General features: G+C 40.6%; 1 long non-coding RNA gene across 1 annotated transcript in view; it reads left to right on the top strand.

The window, feature by feature from the left end:
* Positions 1-6,763, top strand: part of LOC129392769 (uncharacterized) — an 11,222-nt gene extending 4,459 nt beyond the window's left edge. Inside the window, exons 2-3 of the long non-coding RNA XR_008619276.1 lie at positions 4,112-4,229; positions 5,547-6,763. This is a non-coding gene — a long non-coding RNA (uncharacterized lncRNA). The remainder of the gene's footprint in view (positions 1-4,111; positions 4,230-5,546) is intronic.
* Positions 6,764-7,881: the final 1,118 nt, after the last annotated feature.

The following is a 7,881-nucleotide window of genomic DNA, read 5'->3' as shown; positions in this document are numbered from 1 at the left end:
GTGGGATCTTCCCGGACTGGGGCACGAACCCGTGTCCCCTGCATCGGCAGGTGGATTCTCAACCACTGCGCCACCAGGGAAGCCCGGGAGCTACTCTTTGATGTAGTGCTCAGGCTTCTTATTGCGGTGGCTTCTCTTGTTGTGGAGCATGGGCTCTAGGTGCGCAAACTTCAGTAGTTGTGGCACATGGGCTCAGTAGTTGTGGCTCGTGGGCTCTAGAACGCAGGCTCAGTAGTTGTGGCGCATGGGCTTAGTTGCTCCAAGGCATGTGGGATCTTCCCGGAACAGGGATCGAACCCGTGTCCCCTGCATTGGCAGGTGGATTCTTTTTTTTTTTTTTTTTTAATTGGGGTATAGTTGTTTCACAATGTTGTGTTAGTTTCTGTTGTACAGTGAAGTGGAGTTCCCTGTGCTATACAGCAGTTCTTATTAGTTATCTATTTTTTACATATCAGTGTATATATGTCAAGCCCAATCTCCCAATTCATTCCCCCCTGCCCCCCCGCAGGCAGATTCTTAACAACTGCGCCACCACGGAAGTCCCTTTATTGCATTTTTCATTTCATTCATTGTGTGCTTCAGCTCCAGAACTTCTGTTTGGTTCTTTTTTACGATTTCTATCTCTTTGTTAAACCTCTCATTTTATTTGTATATTGTTTTCCAGATTTCGTTGAATTGTCTTTCTGTGTTTCCTTGAAGCTCATTGAGTTTCCTTAAAACAGCTATGTGAATTCTTTACTGGGTGAATTGAAGATTTCTATGTCTTTGGGTCTTGATACTGGAAGATTATTTTGATTCTTTGGTGGTGTGATGTTACCTTGATCTTTTATGTTCCTTGGAGTTTTGCTTTGCTATCTTCACATTTGAAGTAGCAGTCATCTTCTCCAGCCTTTACTAACTGCCTTCTGAAGACAGATACCTTCTATTGGCCAGGCTAGAGATTCTGAGGCTTTCTCAGACCTTATATGGGTACACATGCTCCATGCTTCTTGCTCCCTCTTGTGGCAGAATTCTTATGCTTCTGTGCCTTCTCTGGATGCTGCAAAGTTCTGACCGCTTCTCTTTCGTTTTCCCAAAGGTGGTGCTAAAGCTTTAGCACCACCAAGCTTGTGGTCTGTCCCCGGCCCACAGATTCAGGCTGGCTTTCTGTGTGTGTCCACTAGCTATGCACCAAAGTTTGTTCTCCCTGCTGCTGCTGTCAGGAGCACACACAGGGACCTGGCCCCAGAGGGGTGGTGTGGTGTGGGTGAAGCACCTGGGGCACTGAGGGTGACGGTGGGCCAGTTCGCAAGTGAGACATTCCCAGTGACGAATGGGTGGGCTTCCCGATGGAGTCCCTGGGCGGGCTTCCCGATGGAGTCCCGTTGCAGCTAGTAGGATTTGCATCCCTTTAAAGCCCTCAGAATCCTATCTCCACTCTCCCAGCCTCTTCCCGCTCTCCAGTCATGTAGTTCAGGATTCAGTACTGTGGATAGGGCAAGAGAGAAATGAGCCCCTTGGGCTGCATCCTGCACAACTGGGAAGGCTGGGCACTCACTCATATGCTCTCCCTTTCCCCTGCAGGAGATTAATCGTGGGCCAAGGAGGTCTCTCTTGGCACCAAGTTGGGCTGCCTTGGGGGAGGAATGATGTGGGTAAAGTCAAGTGGTTCCTCTTACCCTCTCCATTGGTCCAGACTTGTATTTTTTTGCTCCTTTCATGTCCGAGAACTTTTCCTCTGGAAAGCTGGACTTCAACAAAGGTTCTCTCACCCATGGTTGATTCTAGGGACTCCCAGACCACAGCAGAGAGAATCTGGGACCAGTTCATGGGCCACTGCAGGGTCTATAGCTGGGACCAAGGTCTGTCTGCCTATTACTTGAGCACAGGTTGGCAAGACTCCTCCTGCATCCCTTGGCCTATGGTGCTGGATCCCACAGCTCCCTCAATGGCACCTTTGTCCATGGATAGATGCCAAATTTTTGTTGTTGGTTAGGGTAAGGGACAAAAATGAGGAATGTCTATGTCACTCTGATGCCAACATCACCTACCCCATTTTAACTACCTTTAAGTCTACAATTCAGTGGCATTAAGTATGTTCATACTGCTGTGCAACCATCACCATTATCCATCTCCAGAACTTTATCTTCCCAAACTGAAAGTCTATACCTATTCAATGGTAACTCTTCATCATTCCCTCCCCATCAGCACCTGGTAATCACTATTCTACTTTCTGTCTCTATGACTTTGACTATTCTAGGTACCTTTCATTTAAGAGGAATCATAAAATATTTGTCCTTTTGTGTCTGTTTTTTTTTTTCAGTTAGCATCCATGTTGTTCAAGGCCCATTGATTTTCTAGCATGTGTCAGAATTTCTTTCTTTTTTAAAATTTTATTTTTATTTATTTTTTTAAAATTTTTGGCTGTGTTGGGTCCTCGTTGCTGCGCCCGGGCTTTCTCTAGTTGTGGCGAGCAGGGGCTACTTTTCATTGCGGTGCGCGGGCTTCACATTGCGGTCGGTGGCTTCTCTTGTTGCGGAGTATGGGCTCTAGGTGCGCAAGCTTCAGTAGTTGCAGCATGAGGGCCCTAGAGCACGTGGGCTTTAGTAGTTGCGGTGCATGGGCTCAGTAGTTGTGGCAGGTGGGCTCTAGGGTGCATGGGCTTCAGTAGTTGTGGCGCACGGGCTTAGTTGCTCTGCAGCATGTGGGATCTTCCTGGACCAGGGCTCAAACCCGTGTCCCCTGCACTGGCAGGTGGACTCTTAACCACTGTGCCACCAGGGAAGTCCCTTCATTCCTTTTTAAGGCTAAAAGTATTCCATTGTATGGATATACATTTTGTTTATTCATTCATCCACTGATGAATATTTGGGCTGTTTCTCCCTTTTGGCTATCTTAGCTTTCTTCTTGGCACTGTTGACATTTGCTCCTTCTTATGGACTGAATTATGTCCTGCCAACATTCATATGTTCAATCCCTAGTGTGACTTTCTTTGGAGAGAAGGCCCATAAGGAGGTAATAAAGATTAAGTAAGGTAATAAGGGTGAAGCCTTAAGCCAATAGGGCTGATGTCCTTATAAGAAGGGGAAGGGACACCAAAGATTTCTCCCTCCACATGCACAGAGAGGAGTCCATTTGAGGACACAACCAGAAGGTGGCCACCTACAAGCCAGGAAGAGAATCCTCACCAGAAACCAAGTCTGCCATCATCTCAGTATGAGATTTCTAGCCTCCAAAACTGCGAAAGTTTCTGTTGTTTAAGCCACTCAGTCTATGGTGTTTTGTTATGGCAGTCCAAGCAGACTAATACAGACTATCCTGGGTAATTCTTTGTTGTGGGAAGGCTGTCTTTTATACGGTAGGACATTTTGCAAGCACCTCTGGGCTCTACTTGTGGGTAGATGCCAGTAGGACCTTCCTCTCCACCCCCAGGTTGTGACAACCAAAAATGACTCTAGACATAGCCAAGTGTTTCCTAGGAGCAAAACTGTCCCAGTGGATTACCACTGATGTAGAGGAATCGAAACATGTCTATCCGGCCCTGAAAGTCCTGGCTCGGTTGCTTTCCTTTTCATAGTGGGTGGCTGTGAGAGAAGGAAAAATATCCTGTGGGAGAAAGAGGCAAAGAGCTTAGGCTTCAGCCCACATTTCTGTTATCAGGCAATATCAAAATCCTGAGAATGGAAAAAAGACATATTCATCCTACGCACGTCGTTTCTGTTTAACGAACCGGGATTATGGTACTGATTTTGTTGATGTTTTCTTGGTCCCACCTAACTTGTGCTCTATAAGTAGCAAAAGCTATTAAAACTGGGTCATCTTTAACTTTTAAATGATGACTTGGTTGATGTTAAATGGGAATAGGAATTTTGCCCTGTTTATTCTAGAGAACACTGATTGTTGGATTTAGGAAAGGTTTAGTAAACTGGCTCTGAAGAATTTCTCCCTAAACCCACCTCTTCGGTTGGTTATTTATTGTATCACTAACATGTGGAGAGAACTTGGAATTATTAAGAAGAATTTTTCCCTCTACCCCAAACACAATCTAAGAAAAGCTTTTCTGAAAATGGAAATGAACTGAATAGAAGCAAGGTCTTTGTTGCTATAGCTTAAAAACTAAAATTTTTTTCAGGTTTAAGAAGAATAAATGAAATGGAGATACATTTGAGGCCTGGCTCTGCACACAAAAATGGATAATAGGCTCATTCTGGCTCTTGCATCCCAGATGAAGGTGGAGGTTCCTTCTTCAGGTAGACACCATAATGCTTTGCTTGCCTTTGACTCACCTTCTTGTTGTGCTATAATATTCATATGTTGAGTATCAGAACCCAGAGAAGGAGCAGTCCAAGGATAAAACTTATCCAGTCTTTAGCTGACAGAGCCATTCCAATCGATAACAGCAAATATCCTGACATAAAGTGAATGATGAATTGGCGGTACAAAATCAAGAAATGCCTTTCATGCTGCATCTCCTGTGACAAGGTGGTTAAAATAGGAGCACGTGGGATCCCAGCCACGGCGGATTTTTGCTGGTGGCAGAAAGAAGAGAAAAAGAATTACAAAGAATTGCAAGAATTACCATTGAAAGGTTGACTGAAGAAGTCATTTCAGAAGGACATTGTTTATTTGTATGAAGTTTATTTGTACCCATAAGGAGCATGACTGATCCGACTAGAGTTCTACTCTATCTAGTCTTCTGGATATCGATAAAGAAGATAATGTTCTAGAATCATCTTGAATATCTCCCATGAAAGATGCTCAAGAGAAGAGAATGCCCAGGTTGAATTCTGTATGGCTTTAGACAACTTCAGGAAGTAATCTGTGTTTGAGTAAATCCTAGTGAACTTTTCTACTTTATAAAAACAAACATATGATCAACAGAAGTAAAGTCCATATGAACTTAAAAACCAACAGTTTGAGCCGCAATCATTGTGTATCTGGATAGTGATCTGTAATTACTTCGTGTGGGTGAAATGTCTATAGGATTTGCCACTCTGAACTTTATTTTTTGATTTAAAACATTTTTTATTTTTAATTTTTATTGAAGTATAGTTGATTTACAATGTTGTTTTAGTTTTACGTGTACAGCAAAGTGATTCACTTATATATATATTTTCTTTATTATATATACTTATATGTGTATACATATACATATATATATTCATTTTCAGATTCTTTTCCATTATAGGTTATTAGAAGATATTGAGTATAGTTCCCTGTGCTATACAGTAGGACCCTGTTGGTTTGAACTTTCTCTAAATACAAACAGGTCCTAAGGTTTCAGTGTTAGCAGGTATTTGTTGCTAAACAATCAGGTAGGCAGCCGAGATAGCATGGTTATTTAGTAAATTCAGTGCAAGGAAAAGGCTCCTTGGGGCCGTATTTACACATCAGGCCATGGGGATTTGACAGAACAGAGGAACTCCATCCACTTGGGCAAGTTACCTCTGTAACCTCAGTTTCTTCACTAGTAACAATACCCACCTCATGTGGCATTTGAGAGCATTAAATTAGCAGGCCTAGGAGAGTGCCTGGCATAACAGCTAATGTCTATTAATTTGTTTCAGGCCTGTCTCCCATAGAGCCAGAATTTGCAGCCAGCTGAGTGGAGAGGTGAAATCTGTCCTTATCTACCATTTTTCTGAACAAGTCAGATTCTTCACGGAGGCACGGGTGCCAGGGAAGGAGTTGGAGATCTCATCTGACAACTTTCAGGTGGACTTATTCTAAAGCTGAAGTACATGCAAGTATGAGAATGGAAACAACTCAGAGGGCTAATCTTTTCAGTATCAAGCCTAGAACTTTTGAGATTTGATTTCTTTTTTTTTTTTTGCGGTACGCGGGCCTCTCACTGTTGTGGTCTCTCCCGTTGCGGAGCACAGGCTCTGGACATGCAGTCCCAGCGGCCATGGCTCACGGGCCCAGCCGCTCCGCGGCATGTGGGATCCTCCCGGACCAGGGCACGAACCCGTGTCCCCTGCATTGGCAGGCGGACTCTCAACCACTGCGCCACCAGGGAAGCCCAATAAAAGACTTTAAAAGCTATGGTTAAACACCTGATTGCAATGCAATTGGCAAAGAAACTTGGTTACTGCTGTGACGTACAATATTTTAAGATAATAACTAGAGTTATGACTGATAATATTCTACCAAGACATATTAAAATCTTAGAAGTTTCATGTAATTTCTAGAATATCTATATTAATGACATTTACCCATAAAGTATAACCTAAGAAGGCTTGTCTCCAACCACTTGACAATATTTCCCATGTAATTTAACATACTGAATAATCCTAATTAGTTTAATCTCTCTCTCTGAGATACTTTAGGGGCCCTCTGAAGCATCTCAAAGCTAGCTAGAGGTCAAAAGAACTTCAATTAGAATTTGACTCTCAGGAAGTTTGTCAGAAATATCAAAATGTTTCAAAATATTTGGTCAAATAGGATCATAGGTCACTGTGAAACAATATTTATTTAGTAAAAGTGACAATAAAAGATTTCAAATGCAAATACAGAAAGTTACAATAAAGTACTTAAAAGATAAAAAAAATACAATCTGTTATCAAAAGCAGCTTGCTATTCCAAAAACAAACAAACAAACAAATAAATTTGTTCTCTTAACAGAGAGAGAGAAACCAAATTCAGGTTTTTCACCATCCTGCTTTTAATACTAAAATTCATTTACTCAATTAAATTCATTCTAATCTTAGTCAGTCCTGACCACACATAGAATTCCTTTGTAAAGATTCTTTTTTTTCCTCTTGCATACCTTCTATAACTTTCCATATCCATATTAATTTGTCCCTTATTTTCTTTCCCATTTAGAAATAACCAGCTTTAGGGCCAAATTACTTTCTTTCCCTTAACAAAATGCACTTCCATTCCTTATACATTCTTTTCCCTTGCATACAAAGATGTCTTCCTTATTAATTTTTAGTTTTAATTACATATATTAATTTGAATTCTCAACTTTTAAAAACCTTAATTTCTAGTGAAAACTAGGAAGTATAAAAAAATTTTTTTAAGTAAATCAACTATACTTCAATTTAAAAAAAAAAAGGAGTAAGCAATTGTGAACTGTTTATCATACCAATATTTCCTGATTGGAAAACTTATGAACATATTCTATAACCTCTAGAAACATACATCTTCTCACAGTGTAATTTCTTTCCTTAATAAGGTATAAGGCATGTGTCTAATAAACACAAACATCTTTAGCTTTTTCTTCATAAGAAGACAAAAGTAGGTAAACTTAGACTTGTTCAGCAACTAATGTTCCAGTAGTTTATCTTATTTGAAATGATCTGGATATTCAATGAATTTCCATCAATTAACTTAATTTAGCAAAACTCTAAAGTTTTAAGTTACCATAAATCTGGAGAAACTATTTTTGGGGGGAAGGGGTCTGGAAATCACAGTTTGTTTTAATGAGACTTAAGCATTTTCTGTGTTACTTTTAAAACAAAGATCCTCGTCAGTCACTGTTTAGAGAACTTAATATTAGAAAAAAATTTGCCTTTCTTCTGAATATTTGAAATGCTTATTTTAAAATTTTATTTTATTTTATTTGAATTTTATTATTTTATACAGCAGGTTCTTATTAGTTATCTGTTTCATACATATTAATGTATATATGTCAGTCCCAATCTCCCAATTCATCCCCCCTTTCTTTCCCCCCTTGGTGTCCATATGTTTGTTCTCTACATCTGTGTCTCTATTTCTGCCTTAGAAACCGGTTCATCTGTACCATTTTTCTAGATTCCATATATATGCATTAAAATACTATATTTGTTTTTCTCTTTCTGACTTACTTCACTCTGTATGACAGTCTCTAGGTCCATCCATGTCTCTACAAATGACCCAGTTTCGTTCCTTTTTATGGCTGAGTAATATTCCACTGTA

Source organism: Physeter macrocephalus, chromosome 14, assembly GCF_002837175.3.
Source record: "Physeter macrocephalus isolate SW-GA chromosome 14, ASM283717v5, whole genome shotgun sequence".
Taxonomy (NCBI): Eukaryota; Metazoa; Chordata; class Mammalia; order Artiodactyla; family Physeteridae; genus Physeter; species Physeter macrocephalus.
The sequence above is the reverse complement of the archived record's forward strand: the minus strand, read 5'-3'. Positions and strand labels throughout refer to the sequence as shown.